General features: G+C 41.5%; 1 long non-coding RNA gene across 1 annotated transcript; it reads right to left on the bottom strand.

The window, feature by feature from the left end:
- Positions 1-12914: 12914 nt before the first annotated feature.
- On the bottom strand, positions 12915-15193 carry LOC308478273. The gene is made up of 2 exons (XR_013987009.1): positions 14434-15193; positions 12915-13273 (listed from the first exon to the last, which is right to left on the bottom strand). It is a non-coding gene; the product is annotated as an uncharacterized lncRNA (long non-coding RNA).
- Positions 15194-21739: the final 6546 nt, after the last annotated feature.

The following is a 21739-nucleotide window of genomic DNA, read 5'->3' as shown; positions in this document are numbered from 1 at the left end:
CTTAAACTATACAAACGTAAAGTTCCATTACATGTTTGAATTGCTGCCACAAAGTACTGGTGATCTGGAAGCACCCAGGGAGATGGCATTAGGCAGTAAGGGCCCACAAAAGCCATATATACAATGCAATCTGTTTACGTCTCCAGAAATTTGCAAAACATGTTTGACTAGAGCTTTTCATGGATTGAAGGGGTCGGGTTTTTGTTATGTACTTCAGGCTGTAGTGCTGGGCTATAGGGGTGGATCTACACACAGGGGGAAAAACACTAGAAATAAGTGAGAAATTAAACTGTTATAACAAAAGAAAAAAAACGCTATGGAAAATCTTTTTTTGCTCTCTGGCGCCATCTGCTGTTGCACCTTCATAGTGCATACAAAAAGCTGCTTCTTGACTAATGTCGCTGAGTTCTAGGTGAAACTATATATTTTCCTGGCCAAAATGAGTTGTCTCTGGCAGGTTCTTTTTCCAGAATAGGAATCCAAAGAATAATTTCTGGTTGTTAACATTTAGATTAATAATACTTCACAAATATTTATAATCAATCACGCATTGGTTGCCTTTCTGCACTGCTACCATCTTTTCCATCTCCTAAAAAAGGAAGACCGGCTGAGATCTGCTGATGTGACTGAGCTGATTGAAGAGACCAACTAAAATTTCCATCAATTGAGAGGAAACAAATTATTGAGAGGAAACAACTACGACACAAACCTTGGAGAAATGTCTAGTAGGGCAAAGCCCAGCTTTCTTTTGGGTGCACTCCAAAGGATCTCCAGAAATGTTTTGGCTGTAAATTTCTGCAAAGTCATAGCTGACAACTGCATAAATATATCTTAAAGAGTGTAGCAAATATTTCATCATAGGGCGGCTCAAGAACATGGTCATTTTTTATTATTAAAGCTGAAGTCTAAGGTTTGCAGCATGATGTTTAAATGACAGTAATTCCACACGAAACAATTCATCTTAAGTGTCAATGGCTTCTCATGCCTGCTGCAAGTTCTGTAGAATAAGAGAGAGATCTGTGCCATTGAAAAAGTGCTGCTCAGAAGCAAGTCTACTTAATATTGATTCCCAATCATGTCGCTTTAATCCATAAAAGGTTGAGGAGGGGCCGGGCAGAGCAATAAAGAAGGACTGGATAGCCCTTTTTACCATCTGAGGTGATGCAGGAATTGCTGTCTCCTGCCCCTGCCCTGCCACTATGCCCCACACTCTGCCCCTGACAGAATGCCCCAACTCTCACCAGACTCGGTGAGAGCTGGGGTGCTTCACAAAATGTTACCGCTCAGCTTCTTCACCCAGGGACAAGGAAGCCAAGTGGCAATGTGGCGCTCAGGAATGCCCCAGCTCTCACCCAACTCAGCCAGAACCGGGGCGTTCTGTAAAGTGTTGCTGCTTGGCTTCTCTGCCTGGCGACGGAGAATACCAGCCACAAGACTGCACACCAAATCTTCTTCCTTTTGCCCCTGCCCGCAGAAGCAGTGGTTTTCTTTTCTTCTTCTTCTTCTATTTTATTTATGCTTTTCAGGTTTATACATTTCACTAATGTTACAGTCATTTTAACATTTCAAAACTTGACTTCCTTCCCCCTCTTTCTGCGGATCCTTAAATTTATTTTTAAATATGCAGAGCACTTTTTCTTACGTTTCCGCCATATCAGGCAAGCACTTCAGGACAGGCCAGCTCTGAAGAAGAAACATGCTCTTTGCTCATGCATTTACAGTGGTACCTCAGTTTTCGGGTGTCTCGGAAGCTGAACGTTTCGGTTTTTGAATGCCGAAAACGCAGAAGTAGTTGCTTCCATTTTCAAGCGTGCCTCGGAAGTCGAATGGCTTCCACTGCGTGTTTTTCAATTTTTCCAGTTCAACTTGTAGCCAGCCCTTTGCGCCTCTGTTTTCAAACATTTTGGAAGTTGAACGGTCTTCTGCAATGAATTACATTCGAGAACCGAGGTACCACTGTATATGGTTCTTTGGGAAACAAAAAGAACTGTGAAGATTTCCTCTCCTGAGCGACGCCCCGCCATTTAAGTTTTTCTTATTTCCCAAAGAACTTTGTTTTTTTAAGTCTTTCCCGTTCTTCAGCCCTATACGATCTCCTGGGGATTACACTTTTAAAGGAGCAATCAAACTCCCCCACCCACAGCATGGCTAGTCACCCTGACGGGGGATGGGGGGGGAATCCGATTCCGTTCCCATTTAAATGCGAACCTATCGAATTTGCATTTTGCAGAACAATCCACAAACTGAATCACAAGTATCCTCCAAGATTTGCACTTCTCCAAATTTTGCAGTGCAATTCTTCAACTGCAAAAGTGCATCGAAATGCTTATGTTCGTGCAAGTAACATATACAAAGGCATTGTGGGGGGGGGGGGAATTGTTGGCGTCCTTCTGCCTCAGGAGACATTGAAAAAATGTGCCTTCCAGGGTAAAGGCAAGTCATTGGAGAATTACAGCACCTGCTGTATCTGTAGAGACCGATAGAGGAGAGACATGTTTCGTTGCAGCCAGGGCTGATGAAGGCATTCGGTTGTGCTGCTGGAGATGCACCTAGGCATTTGTTCTCTCTGCGCTCCTCCCAGCAGCCATTCCTCCAATTGCATACAAAATGTGTGTATTAGGAGAAAAGTGCATGAGAACGCTGACAAAATTTTGTGATGCCTTTATTTATTTATTTATTTATTGCAAATTGACGCAGAAACCTAATACTTGAAAAAATGAGAATCCAAAATGGACAAATTTACCCCTGCTCCCCCTCTCCCATTACTTAGTACCAGGGCCACCATAATGGTAAGGTTGGGAAGGGGGGTGGCCTCTGAAAATGCTGTACACAACCCCCAATCTCTGTGGCCAAGACAATATGCATGTGGTTCTCTCACACATGCCACTAACGTAATGTTTGGCTCCTTGGATTCTTCTCTCTCCCCCCCCCTCCACTTCATAACCTTTTATAGAGCCTTGCAAATTAAATTTTATAATTGAAATGGACAAGTTTCTTTAGCACAAATTATAGCCTGTCTCAGAATGCATGATCTGTTTCACAGCCATTACTGTGACTAAGTGGGCTGTCTGGCGGGAGACTCAGGACTCCAGCTTCATAAATCACAGCTCGCTTGGGCAGCTTTCGGCATGAAAGAACAAAAGCATAATATAATTTCTGGTTCAAGTAAAGGATTATCCAGAAAGATTTGTGAGTTGTGTGTAGGCCCCCTAACCTTCTGGGAAAGGAGGGAATCTAAGGCTCACTTATCTTCCCATGAATAAATAATACACTCGGGCCAATTAAAGAATTCTTTATTGATAACCCGCAGATTTATTTGGGGTGTAGGCAGCTTGCGGATCTCTGGGAGCAAAGTTTTAGTTCAACTGCACAGATCTCCCTGAGGGACATCAACAGTTTGTAAAATGCCCCCTGACTGCCTCAGCACGTGCTGATTTGTAAATGCAGCCCTATTTCACAAGCATGGTTAAACCCAATTAACATTTGTCAGAGGGTTTTTAAAGGCCCATGAAAGCCACCGTTAGATGTCTAGGTTAATGAATAAGAGGCGGGAAATCTTAATCTTATCAATATAACTGAGGGGTTTGCGGGAGTGTTAACCTTCAGCGCTCCAAATTATAAATCAGACACTAAACAAAAAAACAAAAAAAAACCCTCATGTACTCAATTTTAAAAGAAGATGAAAACCCCACACATATGACATAGCCTAAAACTTGTTCATTTTAAAATGTAAAGGACAAAAGAATGTAATTGCACTGAGATGCAGTTGTCAATGACAGATATAGTAGGGTTGCGCAAGGTTGATTGCAAAGTTAAACCTTGGTTGACTTGGTTTGACTGCACTTGGTAACAAATCCAGGTCTGTTGTTGGGTAATGTATACATTGCCCCCCCCCCAAATATGGAAATTGTTTCTTTTGATTTTGGGGTGTTCAGGAAGGACGTAGCTATATTTCATTTTCCTGCAGTTATTCACCAAAAATTGTATCTGAATCATTCACTTTTCACTGGAATTTGGAAAGCTTATTTGTTATGTACTGAAATTCTCACCCTGGGCCAGCAGGGGGATACTGTAGATAGTTATGCAAATGAAGGATCGAAAGTGACGTTCAGTGATTGGATAGTTTGTATGCAAATGAAGGATCGAAAGTGACGTTCAGTGATTGGCTAGTTACAGAAAATGGTTACTGTTGCATTCTAGTGGAGCTCTATATAAGCAGGCTGACTGAGCTCCTCAGTTCAGTTCTGCTCCAACTTACAAATAAAGAGCTGCTTTGGAAGAATCGCTGTGTCGTCTGATATGTTCGCCCACAACTTAACATTATTCATCTATAATCTGAGTAAGCACTCCTGAGTTTTGTCAATGGCTATAGAAGGAGGAGTGTTTTCACAACTCTGCAGATCCAAATGTGGACTATGTTTCCTTGTGGAAACAGAAATAAGTAAAAATCTTTCCTTGTTAGTTTCAGAGATGTCAACAATGTGGAAGAAAAGGGTGGGGAGACAGTTTCTGAATATTTATACTAAATATAAATCTTCATTGAAAAGGATGTTTAAAATAACTTGTAAAAACAAAACAAAACCAGAAGCTTTTGGGGGGGAATTATAGGGGCAGAACAACCGAAACTGTATAGAAACTTCTTCATGTATGCGACTACAGCGGCAAGAATGTTACTTGCCCCCAAATGGAAAGAAGCAGACGTCCCACAAAGGAACAATGGATACAAAAAGTTATGGAATATGCAGAAATGGCAAAACTTACCAGAAGAATAAGAAATTAAGACAACAAACATTTTATAAAAGAATGGAAATGGTTTATTGAATGTTTAGAGATAAATTGTAAACAGATAAGAACATTGGCAGGATAATAACCTGCAGTTTCATAAGAGTATATATTTAAAGTAGATGAATAAATGAGCAATTTAGATATGCAGAAGATACTAAAAATAAATTTAAGGAACCGCAAAAAGAGGGGGAAGGAAGTCAAATTTGGAAATGTTAAATGACTGTAATGTATAAACCTGAAAAGCATATATATATATATATATATATATATATATATAGGGAGAGAGAGAGAGAGAGAGAGAGAGATCTTCATATGGATTAGTGGCTAGCAGCAAATACGCTTGGGTGTAATCGTTGTGGAAAGTCTTCTGCAAAACTTCCATTGAACTGAACGGGAATCCTGAAAGCACAGGCACACCCTACTTTGCAGCCTTTCCTATAGACAGCTCTATTTGTCCCCAGGCCTTGCACACCGACAGTTTATTTTAAAATATATGAACTGCTGGAACGTTCATAAAACAGTCCATAACACCTAGGCTCCTGAGTCAGTGGCCAGCGAGGGCTCATTTCAACCAACCTGACACAAGAACTCCCGGAGCCAATAGCTTTCAAAGATTATGCCCAGCATTTTCCATTTTTGTTTCTTTTGTCTTTACGATTTAGGCAGCAAATTGGCAAAGCACTCCGTGTGTGTGTGTGTGTGTTTGTGTTTGTGTTTGTGTGTTTGGAAGATCTATGTGCTCTGCACTTTAATTTGTTGTTGTTTTTTAATATAATTTTTATTAGTTTTTTTTTAACATATGATTTTCAACAGTAATTAAACATACGTTTACATCTTATTCAAATTTTTGACTTCGATCAATCCTGGCTGAAAATTTTCCAATCTAATCTCTCAGTATGCATTTCTTATCTTCCCTATTACATTTCAAACTCATAACCAATATCTCTATCTTTTTCTACTTTGTAACACTTCCTATATTTCTCCTTAGAAAACTTCTTGTAGTCCTACTAGCGTAATTTGTTGATTACAGTTGCTCTTCAAATAATTCATATACTTCTTCCAATCTTCTGTAAATCTCTGGTCCCGCAGGTTTCGAATCCTTCCTGTCATTTTGTCCAATTCTGCATAGTCCATTAATTTCGTCTGCCATTCTTCTTTCGTCGGATTTTCTTCTTGTTTCCATTTCTGGGCTAACAATACCCTTGCCTCAGTTGTTGCATATAAAAACAATTTAACATCTTGCCTGTTAATGTCCTGACCTATAATACCAAGTAAAAATGCTTCTGGTTTTTTTAAGAATGTATATTTCAACATTTTTTTCATCTCATTATATATCATTTCCCAGAAATTCTTTACTTTTTTACATTCCCACCACATATGATAAAATGTTCCTTCTTTTTTTTTTTTACATTTCCAACACTTATTATTTGTCTTAAACATTTTAGCTAATTTCACTGGTGTAATATACCATCTATACATCATTTTCATCATATTCTCTTTCAAATCATTACAGGCTGTAAATTTTATCCTTTCATTCCACAACCTTTCCTATTCTTCAAACTGTATATTATATCCAAAGTCTTTATAATTTAGGGAGCAAATTGGCAAAGCACTCCGTGTGTGTGTGTGCTTGTGTTTGTGTGTTTGGAAGATCTACGTGCTCTGCACTTTAATTTGATTCCTCATTTTTCTCTGCATGACCCTAGCCAATGATTTAAAGTTAACTTTGGCTGCCAGCTAGATGTTCACCAGACATCATATAGAACATCCATGCCCTGAATAATCTGGGCTCTGTGTACCTGAAGCAGCACCTCCTCCAATATGGACCCACCACACCCAGATGCCAATCTGCATTGGCCAGTTACACAGTGACAAAAAAAGAGGACACACATTACCAAAAAGAGGAATGCCCTCCGTAAAGTAGGACACACAACCACCCTTCTGACATCACAACCCGGTTGTGGGTTGTGATTAGGTACAGGGTCTTCTCTGTTGTGGTCTCTTTTCTGTGGAACTGCTATTCAGTCTCACCAACTTGATTCAAGGGGAGTAAGACATTCTAGAAAGGCATGTACATTCTTGATTCTCTGCTGAGAATATTTTACTTGAATTTGACTATCCCTATCATCTTCTGCTGTGGTCTGTTCTTTACTTTTAGATGTAAATTTCCCTTTTTATGGTACTTAAATTACTATTTCCTGTACGTTGCTTTGTGCCCTAATTTTGGCTGAAAGGCAAGCTAAAAATCAATAGTAAATGGTTATACAAGACTGGAACATGCCTATCATTATGACAGGCCTTTGTAGATATTTATGGTAAATATTCTATAGTGTTCCTAGTATTTTTTTTGCACAGATGTTTGATATTCTACATCTCCCCCTCCCCTTGCATCTGAAAGTTTTTCAACAATTGACAGTATCTGACAGCTGGCATGCAATCACTGGCATTATTTTGATAGCATCTGATATGTAGTGGTCAACATATCAAGTATTAGCAAATATTAGATAAGATTTGAAAGCTGACAACATTCAGTAGCAGTCAAAATTTGACAGTATGTGATAGGTGACTTTGCAGGAAGAATTGCTGGATCTTTGTTCCAACTGGCACATTTTGCAAAATTGAGTTTTAATTCAGGTTCCACTGAGTCCAAGTGTGCCTTAAGGTAAAGGGACCCCTGACCATTGGGTCCAGTCGCAGACGACTCTGGGGTTACAGCACTCATCTTGCTTTACTGGCCAAGGGAGCCAGAGTACAGCTTCCGGGTCATGTGGCCAGCATGACTAAGCCACTTCTGGTGAACCAGAGCAGCGCACAGAAACACCGTTTACCTTCCTGCTGGCGTGGTACTGATTTATCTCCTTGCACTTTGACGTGCTTTCGAACTGCTAGGTTGGCAGGAGCAGGGACCAAGCAATGGGAGCTCACCCCGTTGTGGGGATTCAAACCACCAACCTTCTGATCGGCAAGCCCTAGGCTCTGTGGTTTAGACCACAGCGCCACCCACTAAGTGTGCCTTAGTTCGGAGCAAAAATGGCTAGGATCGGGCTCCAAACCTTCTTCCCAACCCCTGGATAACTCAAGTCAGTAATTTTCTGCATAGCCCCTCCCCTCATTTGCATACCCTTATCCTGGTTCTGTTTCTTCATCATGCTAGAATGCGATGGAGCACTAGGAAGTTATTATCTCTAAATATAGATCTATATGATGATATGGGCTAAACTGATGCCAGAATAAAACAAAGGCCTTAGAAATAAACAAAAACTGTACTCCATTTCAACTAAGTATAAGAAGAAAGCTCCTATCAGCAATTTCTGCCACAGTTGCTTAGAAGACTTTTCAAGGAATGCTTGCCAGGAAAAGCACACAGGTGAAAAAGCTGGAACACATGTGTTTTCTGACTGTCATTTGACCCATGTTCAGGCATGTAAATCTTCCTTTATTCCCATCCTGCATAATCCTTGGATAAAACTGAAGGCATCAAACGGAAACAACAGCCAGAACTATGTACCACTGACAGTGTGCAGATCTCAAGTCTTCTTTCCTGGCTTTCATTGTACTTTGCACTGAGCGAGGAGTGAAATAAAACAGCCGCACTGAAGTGTGTGAACCCTCAAGTACAACAGAATGATGTGTCCCAGCGAAAAAAACAGGAAAAGATGAAACAGAAGGAAGATTAGCATTGAAGCCCATTTGGCCTGAGACAACCCAGCCATATTGCTCTGTTCCTGCCAGCCCATGGGGTTGATCAGATGGGGTGAGCAGCACTGAACTGAAATATTCCTGCTTTCCTCCTTACGCCTGCCTTTGGAGACTTGGATATCCACAAGGCTATTATGTTACTAATGTTTTTTTGTTGCTGTTAAAAAAAAAAAAGGCAAAGCCAAAAAAAAACACCCAGTCCCTTATGTGACGAGAAGCAGAACTTTCAGGGTGAAAAATAGCCTATGCTTTCTTTCTGATTCAAGAGAGAACATAGAGCTGATGTGTGTGTGGTGGGAGGAATCCTAATAATTTAATCCAGTTTTCCTCCCTCAGTCTCCACATATCCATCAACTAGAAAATTAAACACATGATAGGGTTTGCTTAGCATTTTTCTTGCATAGCAAGGAGGAAACAAGCAGAACTCTTCTGTTGGAGAGTCATATGATTGCTACCCAGCAATGTCGCTCAGTTGATGAGATTTTTAATCACAGGGCTGTGGGTTCAAGACCCATGTTGGGGGAAAGGACTACATTTCTATTATTCTATGGTTTTATGGTTCTGCTAGAGCTACTTTTGCTAATACAGATAAGCTACACGGTAGTTCTGTACTAGTTCGGCTGATCGCCAAAGAATTGATGCTTTTGAATTATGGTGCTGGAGGAGACACTTGAGAGTCCCATGGACTGCAAGAAGATCCAACCTATCCATTCTGAAGGAAATCAGCCCTGAGTGCTCACTGGAAGGACAGATCCTGAAGCTGAGGCTCCAATACTTTGGCCACCTCATGAGAAGAGAAGACTCCCTGGAAAAGACCCTGATGTTGGGAAAGATGGAGGGCACAAGGAGAAGGGGACGACAGAGGACGAGATGGTTGGACAGTGTTCTCAAAGCTACCAACATGAGTTTGACTAAACTGTGAGAGGCAGTGGAAGACAGGAGTGCCTGGTGTGCTCTGGTCCATGGGGTCACAAAGAGTCGGACACGACTAAACGACTAAACAACAACAACAGCAGTTCTGTACTCTTGATAACAAGTTCTGCTCTGTTTGTTCTTCAGTTTGTTTCCTTGTGCCAGATTCCAGTCCTGTGCCTTCAGTCCACAAGCTGCCTTTCTGGAACCAATGCTGAAATGGAACTCAACTTCTGATTATTATCACGGGAGATAAAACTGACACCTGCTTAGGTTCTGTGGCACTGACAATTCGACTGCTCTTATTCTAAGCCCAGAGAAGCATCTGATATCTGCTTCACAAAAGATCTCAGCTTTCTTGTTTGTTGGGCCCATTCCTTAAAGGCATATCTAATAGAGTTGTTTCATACACCAAAAATGATATCTAAATGATACAAAAACACATGGGTCTGGATTTGCAGCCCACTGGACCACCTTCATTTCAAGCAGCTATTCTTTCTTTTCATCTGGACAAACCACAGCTCAGTGATCGAGCACAGAAAAGTCCCAGTTACAGATAGGTAGCCGTGTTGGTCTGCCATAGTCAAAATAAAAAAAATCCTTCCAGTAGCACCTTTAAGACCAACTAAGTTAGTTCTTGGTATGAGCTTTCGTGTGCAAGCACACTTCTTCAGATACACACAAGTGTGTATCTGAAGAAGTGTGCTTGCACACGAAAGCTCATACCAAGAACTAACTTAGTTGGTCTTAAAGGTGCTACTGGAAGAAAAGTCCCAGATTGTGTTGTTGTTTAAAAAGCCTTTATATCTTTAAATGTAAACCATAAACCACAATCATCGACTAAAAATAAGCAAGTGTTATCATATGAACAATATAGTGGTTTTTTAAAAAATTAGCTCATAACAACATCACATAGACATTTCATTTAATGTATAAGTATATTACCATATTGGCCTGAATAGAAGCCTCACCCCCCCCCCCCCCGAATTCTGACCGTGAAAAGTTAAAGTGCGGCTCAAATTCGCAACCTTACAAAAACGGGCTTTGACACTATCGCTTGATTAAACAGACATACGGAAAAACGGAATGGGTGTGAGCGTCTGTGAAATTTTAAGGGAGCGGCTTATATTCAGGTATTGACTTTTTCTCTCTCCCCCCCCCCCCCCGAATTTTAAAGGCGCAGCTTATATTCAGGCCAATACGGTACTGTACTGTTGAGGCCTAGGGCTGGTTCCAGATGGCATATCCTCCATAACTCGGACAGGAATTATACTGATATATATGGATAGAGCTTCTCTATGCCAGTAAGAGCTCGTTCATGCACTGGCCAAATGCACAGAGGGCTTGGCCATGGAGCAGGGGGCAGTTCATGCAGGTTCAAGTGTGCTTGTGTGAACTTTCAATGCATGCAGGCTGTGGTCTGAATTCCCCAGTTCTTCATTTCTACACTAGACCAGCTCTCATTAAACACTTCCTTCTAATAAAGACGTAAATTATAAATATGCACGTTGCTTTTTTGTTGCAACTGTTCAGACATCAATCTTCAGGAAGAAAACTGGAAACGACAACTAGAAATATGTTTATTTTGAAATGAAGCAACTTCGTTATTTTTTAAAAAATAATCCCGTTGCTTGACATATCAAAACAAAGGAAGTACTGTATAAGCAATGCAGTCACAATCACTGTCTGTCTGTCTGTCTGTCTCTCTCTCTCTCTCTCTCTCTCTCTCTCACACACACACACACACACACAAACAAACAAACACATAATACATACATTTCAGCAAGAAAAAACAGTAACCACAAACCAATCAAGTAAAACTGCATATATAAAGACTCTGGGGAAATCTTATAGCTAATTAACGCGCAATGCCCTCATAATAATAAAAAAATCCTCATTTTGCCTAATGTTAGTTTATTCATTCATGCTGTATTCAGCAAACTGGTCAATGTACATGCAGGGATAAGCAAACGAGTAGTTTAATGGTAATTCTGAATCAAAGGATAGCATCACTATCTTCATCCTCCAATATTAGCCTTGCACTTTAGATGAAATAGCAGTTTGTGGCTATTAGCTTAGACCTAGTTTGTTTTTATTTTAGTTGAAAGCATTTATAAACAGCTTCCCCTCAAAAAATTAGCTTAGACCTAGTTTATTTTAATTTTAGTTGAAAGCATTTATAAACAGCTTCCCCTCAAAAAAAGTTCTTGCTGGGGTGGTCTGGGCGGTGTCAATTTCAGAGTGCAGATGTGCATTCGCTTGTTTGAATCTTCTATGCATTAAAAGCTAGGCTTTTGGAGAGAACTTGGCTAGATCCCTTCTCCCTGACCCCCAGTTTTCTGTGTGCAGGGAATGTTCAATCATATGAGGCCCTTTGTGCATTGTGAAGCAGGGCAATCCACAAACAAGTTTATCACCTGCAAGAAAACCTGGCCCTTCCTTCCAGTTTTAAGAGATGGGCCTCTGAACATTCTGTAGCATTGTGGTGCCAATCTCCCCCTGCTGCATTCTAAGGAAGCTATCTCTCTCTCTTTCCCCCTCCCCTTTAAACTGGAAATAACCCAATTCCTCGGTGTCAAAAAAGCTTATTTATGTATGCAACAACAGCGGCCCGTGTTTTGTTAGCCCAAAAATGGAAAATGAGGGAGGGCCCAGACAAAGAGGATTGGCAACTTAAGATGTTAGAATGTGAAGAACTGGCAGGTTCAACACATAGAGAAAGAGAGCAATAACATATAGTCAAAGAGGAGTGGAAAACGTTTATTAAATACCGTATTTTTCACTCTATAGGACACACTTTTCCCCCTCCAAAAATTAAGGGGAAATGTGTGTGCGTCCTGTGGAGTGAATGCAGGCTCCTTGGCTTCAGCGATAGCAACGTGAAGCCTCCGAAGCACAGAGGAAGCACTCCCTCCGCGCTCCGGAGGCTTCGTGTTGCTTTCGCTGAAGCCTGGAGAGTGAGAGGGGTCTTCAGGGATGGCCGGCTGCCTGAAGCCTTCGGAGCGCAGTGTGAGTTCCCGCTGCGCTCCGAAGGCTTCAAGTTCAGCAAAAGGAACCAAAGCCTGCGGAGCGCAGCAGGTACTCTCGCTGCACTCTGAAGGCTTCAGGTTCCTTTCACTGAAGCTGGGAGAACAATTCTCTCCTGGCTTCAGCAGAGCGGGAGAGCTGCGCAGTGCCCCTTCAGCCAAGCGGGAGGAGAAATGGAAGGGGCTCCGTTTCTCCTGCTGCTTCGCTGAAGGGGCGCTGAGCAGAGAGGGGGAGATTTTTTTCTTCTTGTTCTCCCCCTCTAAAACAAGGTGTGTCCTATGGTCCGGTGCGTCCTATAGAGCGAAAAATACGGTATATGGGAAATGACCGTACACAACTGAAAACGTTGGCGGCATTAAGATAAATTCAGCAGTGTAATTAATGTTTGGTGTAAAAATGGAAAACTGACTTGAATGGTTATAGTAAAATATGCAAGAATGGACGGTATGTAAAACAAATCACAGAAAGCGAAGAAGGGAAGGCATTGGATATTGAGTTTGTAAAATGTTTATTTCAAATTGTAAAAAAAAATGAAGTGTGTGTGTGTGTGTGTGAAGCTTTATCTTGGTTGATACTCCACAACATCTTTTTCAGAGCTGCAGTGCTTCCAAATATAACAGAAGCCTTGAGAATGTGCTTATCTGGCACTGCTGTGACCCCCTCCTTTGTTCCTTGCTCCCTTCTTCCCCTGCTTCTCCAGTCTACTTAAAGCGTTCCTGCTGAAGTAATCATCCTCTCTCGTCTCTTGTAGGCGCACACCTTTACCCATCTTGAACTTGGTTTACTGCTCATCTCCCTCCTTACATCATCTGCTTGGCTGCTCTCAACCCCCACACAGAGTGTGCCGCTTCTTTAAAAAAATATAAATTTATTTATTTGGTTTTCAGATTAATGTTTTACAATTACATATCCAATGTACAACATAAAAACAAGATTCCAAAGAATCTCTGGGACTTCTCCCCTTTGTGAGTCCTATTGTTAATCATTTTCCCCTGCATCTTTTATGATCATCCAAATCTTTTACATCTCCATTATGTCCAAAACTCATCATTAAACTACAAATGTAATTCTAATCCTGCTAACAGATTTAGCTGTTTACAATGGTTTTTAAGATAAATTGTAAATTTTACTCATTCCTTATTAAAATTTTGGTCTTCCTGATTTCTGATTCTTCCGGTCATTTTTGCCATTTTGGCATAATCCATCAACTTAATCTGCCATTCTTCTCTGGTTGGGACTTTGTCTTCTTTCCATCTCTGGGCCAATAACATCCACACAGCCAGATAAAGAGTGTGCTGCTTCACTTTGTTCCACCCCGCTTCTCAGCATGGGACAATGCCCCCCCCCAACACACACAAACACAAACACCAGTTGGGAATTCAGCCCGGACACTGAGGTCCAGCTCTGAGGGCCTTCTGGTGGTTCCCTCCCTGTGAGAAGTGAAGTTACAGGGAACCAGGCAGAGGGCCTTCTTGGTAGTGGCGCCCACCCTGCGAAATGTCCTCCCATCAGGTGTCAAGGAAATAAACAACTATCTGACTTTTAGAAGACATCTGAAGGCAACCCTGTTTAGGGAAGTTTTTAATGTTTGGTGTTTTGTTGTGTTTTTAATTCTGTTGGGAGCCGCCCAACAGATGGGCGGGGTATAAATAATAAATTATTATTATTATTATTATTATTATTATTATTATTATTTCCTCATGTCAGCAATGTGAAAGGATCCCACAGCCGGATAAAGAATGGAGACAGTGAGAAATTCATTGCGCTCATCCGTTAGCCAGAGATGACAATACCCTGAACTCAAGGGGCTGTCGTACGTGTCCATCACGTGATATCTCTACATAATCATTGTACCTTAAAAATAAGGAGCTGAATGTGAGAACTAACCCTGTTGAAGTGTGTTGCAGTTAAGGTGCTTTCAGACACCTCTGTATGATGGATTCATCCTGATTTGCTTATGGGGAGGTTAGATGACATTGCATCAGAGCAAATATCCCACAAAAAGCCTACCTTTTTGGAAGTAGACTTGTTGTACAAGAACTCCCAGTCAACTATGGCGCCATCTGTCCTCCACATTCAAAGCAGAACTGTACAACTTTTTAAACAATTGTGACTTTCCCCAAAGAATCCTGGGAAATGTTGTTTACTAAGGGTGCTAGGAGGTGCCTTTTCTCCTCGCAGAGTTACAGTTCACAGAGTTCCATGGGAAAAAGAGGGATTGGCTGTTAAACCACTGTGAGAATTCTAGCTCTGTGAGGGAAATAAAGGTCTCCTAGCAACTTAGCACCTTTAACAAACTACCCTTCCCAGGTTTATTTGAGGGAAGCCGTGACTGTTTCAAGTGGTGTATTGTTTTAAGTGTCTAACAAATTCATTTAATTTTTCTCCCACCTCCAAATCCCTTAATTTCCTGTCTGTAAAACTGAGGCAGTCTTTCTGCAAATATTCAAATATGTGCAAATGCTGATTGTTTAACCTTTAAAGCCCTAAATGGCTTCAGTGCTGTATACCTGAAGGAGCATCTCTACCCACATCATTCAACCCACAAACTGAGGCTCTGAGGGCCTTCTGGTGGTTCCCTCATTGTGAGAAGTGAAATATAGGGAACCAGGCAGAGGGCCTTCTCAGTAGTGGCACCCACCCTGTGGAATGCCCTCCTGTCAGATGTCAAAGAGATAAATAATTATATGATCTTCTGTAGACATTTGAAGGCAGCCCTGTATCAGGAAGCTTTTAATATGTGATCTTCTCTTGAGTTTTTGTATATTGTGTTGGAAGCCACCCAGAGTGGATGGGGCAACCCAGTCAGATGGGCGGGGTACAAATTATCATTATCATTATCATTAGTGTCATTAGTATATTATATCATACTTCAATATTAGATATTTGTCTGTTGATATGTGACAATAATAACTGACCTGTAGATTATAACAATTAAAATGCTCATTTCTCCAAATTTTCATAGCAGTTTGTGATACATCTTTTAAAAGGTCTGTGTGAAAATTCGTCTGCCTTTTAGTACAAATTTATCTGCGTAGGCCAGGGGTCAGCAAACATTTTCAGCAGGGGGCTGGTCCACTGTCCCTCAGACCTTGTGAGGGGTCGGACTATATTTCTGAAAAAAAAATGAACGAATTCCTATGCCGCACAAATAACCCAGAGATGCATTTTAAATAAAAGCACACATTCTACTCATGTAAAAACACCAGGCAGGGCCCACAAAAAACCCAGAGGTGCATTTTTTTTTTAAAAGGACACATTTACTTGTGTAAAACACACTGATTCCCGGACCGTCCGCCGGCTGGATTTAGAAGGCAATTGGGCTGGATACAGCCCCCGGGCCTTAGTTTGTCTACCCATGGCGTAGGCACATTGTAGTCTGCAATTTCCCTTCCTATGTACATTTTTGCAAAGCCATTTCCCTGAATGTAATGCATCCTTGTGTTATTTTCACTAATATATGCATTCATCCTGGTATATACCTCTTTGTACACATTGTTTGGCAGGAGAACTACACTGCAAAATTCAGAGAAACGTGAATTTCAAAGGACGGCTGTGTTTCGGTCTGTGTAATATTTCAGAAAGTGAAAATTTGATAAGTTCACATTTAAATGTGAACGTAATTGAGTTTCTCTCCCAATCCTACTCAAAAGTAAGTCCTTCCAAATAGAAGACGCCTTCATCCCAGTATGGTTCCCCTTTATCACATATATAACAGCCCAACAAGAGAAGAACAAGAATCCGCCAACAGCAGACAAATCAATCTGGCTAACCTGATCCAAAAAAACACACACACATACCCCACTCACACACAAAAACAAATCTCACTACAGCCAACCAAAGACAACCAACCACACCCTACGCCACTCCCAACCTCTCTCACCACCAAGGAAATACAACAAGCGAATATTAAGAGAACCCACACGTGACAATGACACAAAACCCCACACATACACTAAGCAGAAGAGGAATATTGCCACTCGACAACATTCACCATTCCCCCCTTCCCATCTTTCCCCTTCTTTTCTTCCTAACCTAACACTGTATGCAACATTAATGTCTCACAACAAATGAAACTGATCTGTAGAAAACACAACTTGAAAAAAGAGACAATGCATGTATTTTTGTAAACTAAGAAATCTTTACTAAAATATATATTTTAGAAAATTAAGTCCCTCTGAATTCAACAGGACTTGCCTTCCTAGGACATATGCTTGGGATTGCAGCGAATGACATGAACGGTGCGCATCTGAGAGAGCTTTGTAACTGTGGCTCTGCTTTGCCTAGGGCTGCCTCTGAGCAATTTACGTTTACTTCTTCCCAGCGTTTATTTGGAATGGTCTCTTTTGTTACAGCCCTCCCCTTCTTGGAGTGACTCCGCTTTAAATCTCATTCACAGTCCTCCTTCAGTGGGTTGTACAATTAGCTTGGTCAAGTGAGCTGCAGCTTGCTAATCAATAGGAGTTGAAATGGATGGCAAAGGCATGGCTTTGTTGGACTATAAATTGTTTGCAAGCTCTCGACAGTGTCTTTGCCGGGGAAACTCTATGCCTTTTATTTGATCTGGTTTTGGTCAGCATCTTGAGCCCCATGGCTAAGTGCACTTTATTTTCTTTAAACAGATGTTTTATCTGTCACACGTAATGCCTATTGGATTAGGTAATTCCAGGTGATCATGTCAGCTTGTCCTACATAATCCTTTACAGGAAAGGCAACCTAATCAGAATTACTGAGTCAATCCAGGAAATGCATTTGTCTTCCTTTCATTGTCATATTTTTGCTGTCATGGAAAATCATTTATCACCATAAACTATGTGCTTGAATCCTTCTGCTGCATGATATATCACGTTAATTTTATATTGGCTAACTCCTGGTTCTTTCACTCTGAAATCAAAAGGGGGGGGCATTCTATTTTATTTTTTTTACAGACAGAAATATAGCCTCCTCAAAGTCCCCTCTCCGAACTGCAGCAAACATTCCTTCCGCAGCCATATGCTGCTGTTGAAATTTGCACTGTAGCAGCAATTAATTCATTGTGCTAGGCCAGTGATTTTCATACCCAAAAGCTGTGGGTCTGATGCTTCTGAGAGCTGAGCCAGCCATGGGGGGGGGGGCAAACACATTTGCCTGCTGAAGGGTCCACTCTATTTACGTACAAAGTGTAGGATAGGGTGGTTGGGTGGGGATGGAGAATAGAAACACCCTCCTCACCTGCCTTATACAGTGGTACCTCGGGTTACATACGCTTCTTTTTATTTTTATTTTTTATTTTTTATTTTTTTAATAATTTTTATTAAAGTTTAAAACAACATAACACAAAAAAAGAACAGAAAAACTCACATAAAAATAATACAAAACTTAACAATAAAAACACAAAACACAACAATTAAAAACGAACTCTCTTTTCCATTTCCAATTTTACGTGACTTATTTTCTAGACTTCCTCAAACCTCCCTCCTTTGTATTCCAGTCCACATTGTTTGTTCACCAATTTCTTTTCCACTTTTTTTTTATACTCCCAATCTTTAATTTAATAGAATGCTAAAATATATAACTTCAATTTTTTTTTAACCTAGTCCTTGATCTTAATATCATATAACTTTAAAGTTTTCCCTTTTAATATCAAATTTCCATAACTTTAACCTGTGCAGCTGGAAACCACTTGTTTTCAGTCCAATATCACTCTAACATTCCTTAATTTTGCAGTGTTTCTGAAGATAGTCTTTGAATTTCTTCCAGTCTTCCTCCATCGACTCTTCTCCCTGGTCACGGATTCTACCAGTCATTTCAGCCAGTTCCATATAGTCCCTAAGTTTCATCTGCCATTCCTCCAGCGTGGGAAGTTCTTGTGTCTTCCAATACTTTGCGATGAGTATTCTTGCTGCTGTTGTTGCGTACATAAAAAAAGTTCTATCCTTTTTTAACACCATTTGGCCGACTATACCCAGGAGAAAGGCCTCTGGTTTCTTAGGGAAGGTATACTTAAATACCTTTTTTAATTCATTATATATCATTTCCCAGAAGACCTTAATCTTTGGACACGTCCACCAAAGGTGAAAAAATGTACCTTCAACTTCTTTACATTTCCAGCATTTGTTATCGGGCAAGTGATAGATTTTCGCAAGCTTGACTGGGGTTATGTACCACCTGTATATCATTTTCATAATATTCTCTCTTAAGGCATTACATGCCGTAAATTTCATACCTGTGGTCCATAACTGTTCCCAGTCAGCAAACATAATGTTATGTCCTACGTCCTGTGCCCATTTAATCATAGCCGATTTTACCGTTTCATCTTGAGTATTCCATTTCAGCAGCAAGTTATACATTCTTGACAAATTCTTAGTATTGGGTTCTAACAATTCTGTTTCTAATTTTGATTTTTCCACCTGGAAGCCAATTTTCCTGTCCAGGGAAACCTGCCTTATACAGTGGTACCTCGGGTTACATACGCTTCAAGTTACACACTCTGCTAACCCAGAAATAGTGCTTCAGGTTAAGAACTTTGCTTCAGGATGAGAACAGAAATCGTGCTCCGGCGGCGTGGCGGCAGCAGGAGGCCCCATTAGCTAAAGTGGTGCTTCAGGTTAGGAACAGTTTCAGGTTAAGAACAGACCTCCAGAATGAATTAAGTACTTAAGTACTTACTTGAGAGCCAGTGTGGTGTAGTGGTTAAGAGCGGCAGACTCGTAATCTGGTGAACCGGGTTCACGTCTCTGCTCCTCCACATGCAGTTGCTGGGTGACCTTGGGCCAGTCACACTTCTTTGAAGTCTCTCAGCCCCACTCACCTCACAGAGTGTTTGTCGTGGGGGAGGAAGGGAAAGGAGAATGTTAGCCGCTTTGAGAATCCTTCGGGTAGTGATAAAGCGGGATATCAAATCCAAACTCTTCTTCTTCTTCTCTTAACCCGAGGTACCACTTTATTAACCTTCCTGTGCTCTGCTGCTTCAAGTCTTTTTTCTCCCAAACCAGCAATGGACTAAGGGAGGTGTGGGGCTGCGAAGTGGGGTTCGGGTCACATCATTCATGCATCCCGTTTTGACAGCATTCGGAGCAGGGAGATGTGTGGTACTGGATGCAGGACAAGCCAGGCAAGAGGAATCAGACAATTGTGCCCTAAGTAGAAGTGTAGTAAAGCAACATTCTCCATTCTGCCCCATGGGCACTGCAGTGAGCGCCGCAGTGAATCTTACTCCCCAAACTACATTTTCTGTCTCACTGTCCACTGTGGCAAAACGATGTCAATTATGCAAGTTGCATAGTCATTATGTTATTCTACCCCGTTCATTTCAGTGCAAAGGAAATGCCATGCAAAGGACGGTGGGGCTAGCTCAGTTGCTTAGAGCGTGGTGCTGATAACGCCAAGTTTGCAGGTTCGTTCGATCCTTGGATGGGACAGCTGCATATTCCTGCATTTCAGGGCATTGGATTAGATCAGAGCTTTCCAAATTTTTCATGTTGGTGACACACTTTTAACACATGCATCATTTCGCAACCCAGTAATTCAGTTTTGCATCATTTCGTGACACAGTAATTCAGTTTTACGAGCAAACCAGAGGTTAAACTAACCCCTTATAAAAAATACGGACACATATTACATCACAGACCTACACACTGCAGCCAACACACTAACATGTCACAACACACAGTTTAGAAAACTCTACACTAGATGAACCCCAGGGTCCTTTTTAACTCTACAATTATATGGTTCCATGATATCATTTGCAGACTGAAAACAACAACAGTGAATACTGATTGTATTGATGAATTGATTTCTATTCCATACATGAGACAAATAAGAAAACATGGGTGAAATATACTCTTTATTGCAGCTCGTAAAACAGTGAATGAATTTTCCCCCCAAAGCTCTGGCTTTGTATACATTATTTACACGATGGGTCCCGTCTGATTGGCTGATTCTGCATCCTTCCTGAAGCCTGATTGGGCTGCTCCTGCAGGCCAATCAAGCTGTTGCATTCTAGGATCCTACCTGCCTATTGTTCTAGGATCCAAACTTAGTACATAACAATGGGCAATTTCTGCTCCCTGTTTTCGTTGGAATTCTCTGGCATTCCTAATCCTGCTATGGTCCTTCCTCCAGACTTAGTGATCCTCACTGGACTATCTGTAATCTATCAGATCCACTGTTGCAGTTACTGAATCATGTTGGTGAATGGATAGACATTTGCCAGGTAGGAATCATACTGGACTAGTAGGAGGGCCTGGTGCAGATGGTAACCTGGTGTCAGGGACTGGACTGAAGAGGAATGGTGGAGACTGCCCCACCTTCTCCTGAACCTTCCCAAAAGGAGGAGGACAGTATAGATTTACAACAGTGGTTTGCAGAAGGTCATGACTCTGAGACAAAAGAAGGACAAAGGTGGGAGATAATGGAAGAAGGGGAGTGGGGAGCAGCAGTCAGAACAGCTGACTGACAGAACAGCTTTCTCATTAGAAAGCATTCCAGACCCCCCTTCTCCTAGGACCAGGAGGGCAGTGAAAGCAGGAAAGCAGAAAGCGAATACAGTGGTACCTCAAGTTACATACGCTTCAGGTTACAGACTCCGCTAACCCAGAAATAGTGCTTCAGGTTAAGAACTTTGCTTCAGGATGAGAACAGAAATCGTGCTCCGGCGGCGTGGCGGCAGCAGGAGGCCCCATTAGCTAAAGTGGTGCTTCAGGTTAAGAACAGTTTCAGGTTAAGTACAGACCTCCGGTACGAATTAAGTACTTAACCCAAGGTACCACTGTAGACGTAAGGCCTTACACAGCCACCACAAAAGGGGTGGAGCTGCTGACGACTGAGAGTAAAGTGGTGGAGGGGAGATTACTCAGAGCAACGCCATTATCGTAGAGACGGCATCCTGCATCTCTCTCTGTGAATATTGGATAAAATACCTTGGTAAGAGCTTCTTGTATTTCCATTACTGGCAACTTGCTGTGAGGGAGGAGGATCAGATTCCCTGAAGTCTGACACCTGGTTGGATTAAGAAGATTTAGCCTCTCTCAGAGTTGCCTGCCACAGTTATTGCTAGAACATCAACATGAATATCATGCAGAAGCTTGGTCACTGTGCCTTTCCATCTCCCTTCCAAGTTCCCTGTCTGACAACCTTCTAATTTTGAATGTATTTACCTAGTGTTTCTGCTGCCTAGAATCATAGAATCATAGAATCATAGAGCTGGAAGAGACCACAAGGGCCATCGAGTCCAACCCCCTGCCAAGCAGGAAACACCATCAGAGCACTCCTGACATATGGTTGTCAAGCCTCTGCTTAAAGACCTCCAAAGAAGGAGACTCCACCACACTCCTTG

This window comes from Podarcis pityusensis (genome assembly GCF_964106645.2).
Source record: "Podarcis pityusensis genome assembly, chromosome: 5".
Taxonomy (NCBI): Eukaryota; Metazoa; Chordata; class Lepidosauria; order Squamata; family Lacertidae; genus Podarcis; species Podarcis pityusensis.
This window is presented reverse-complemented; position numbering and strand designations above follow the sequence as displayed.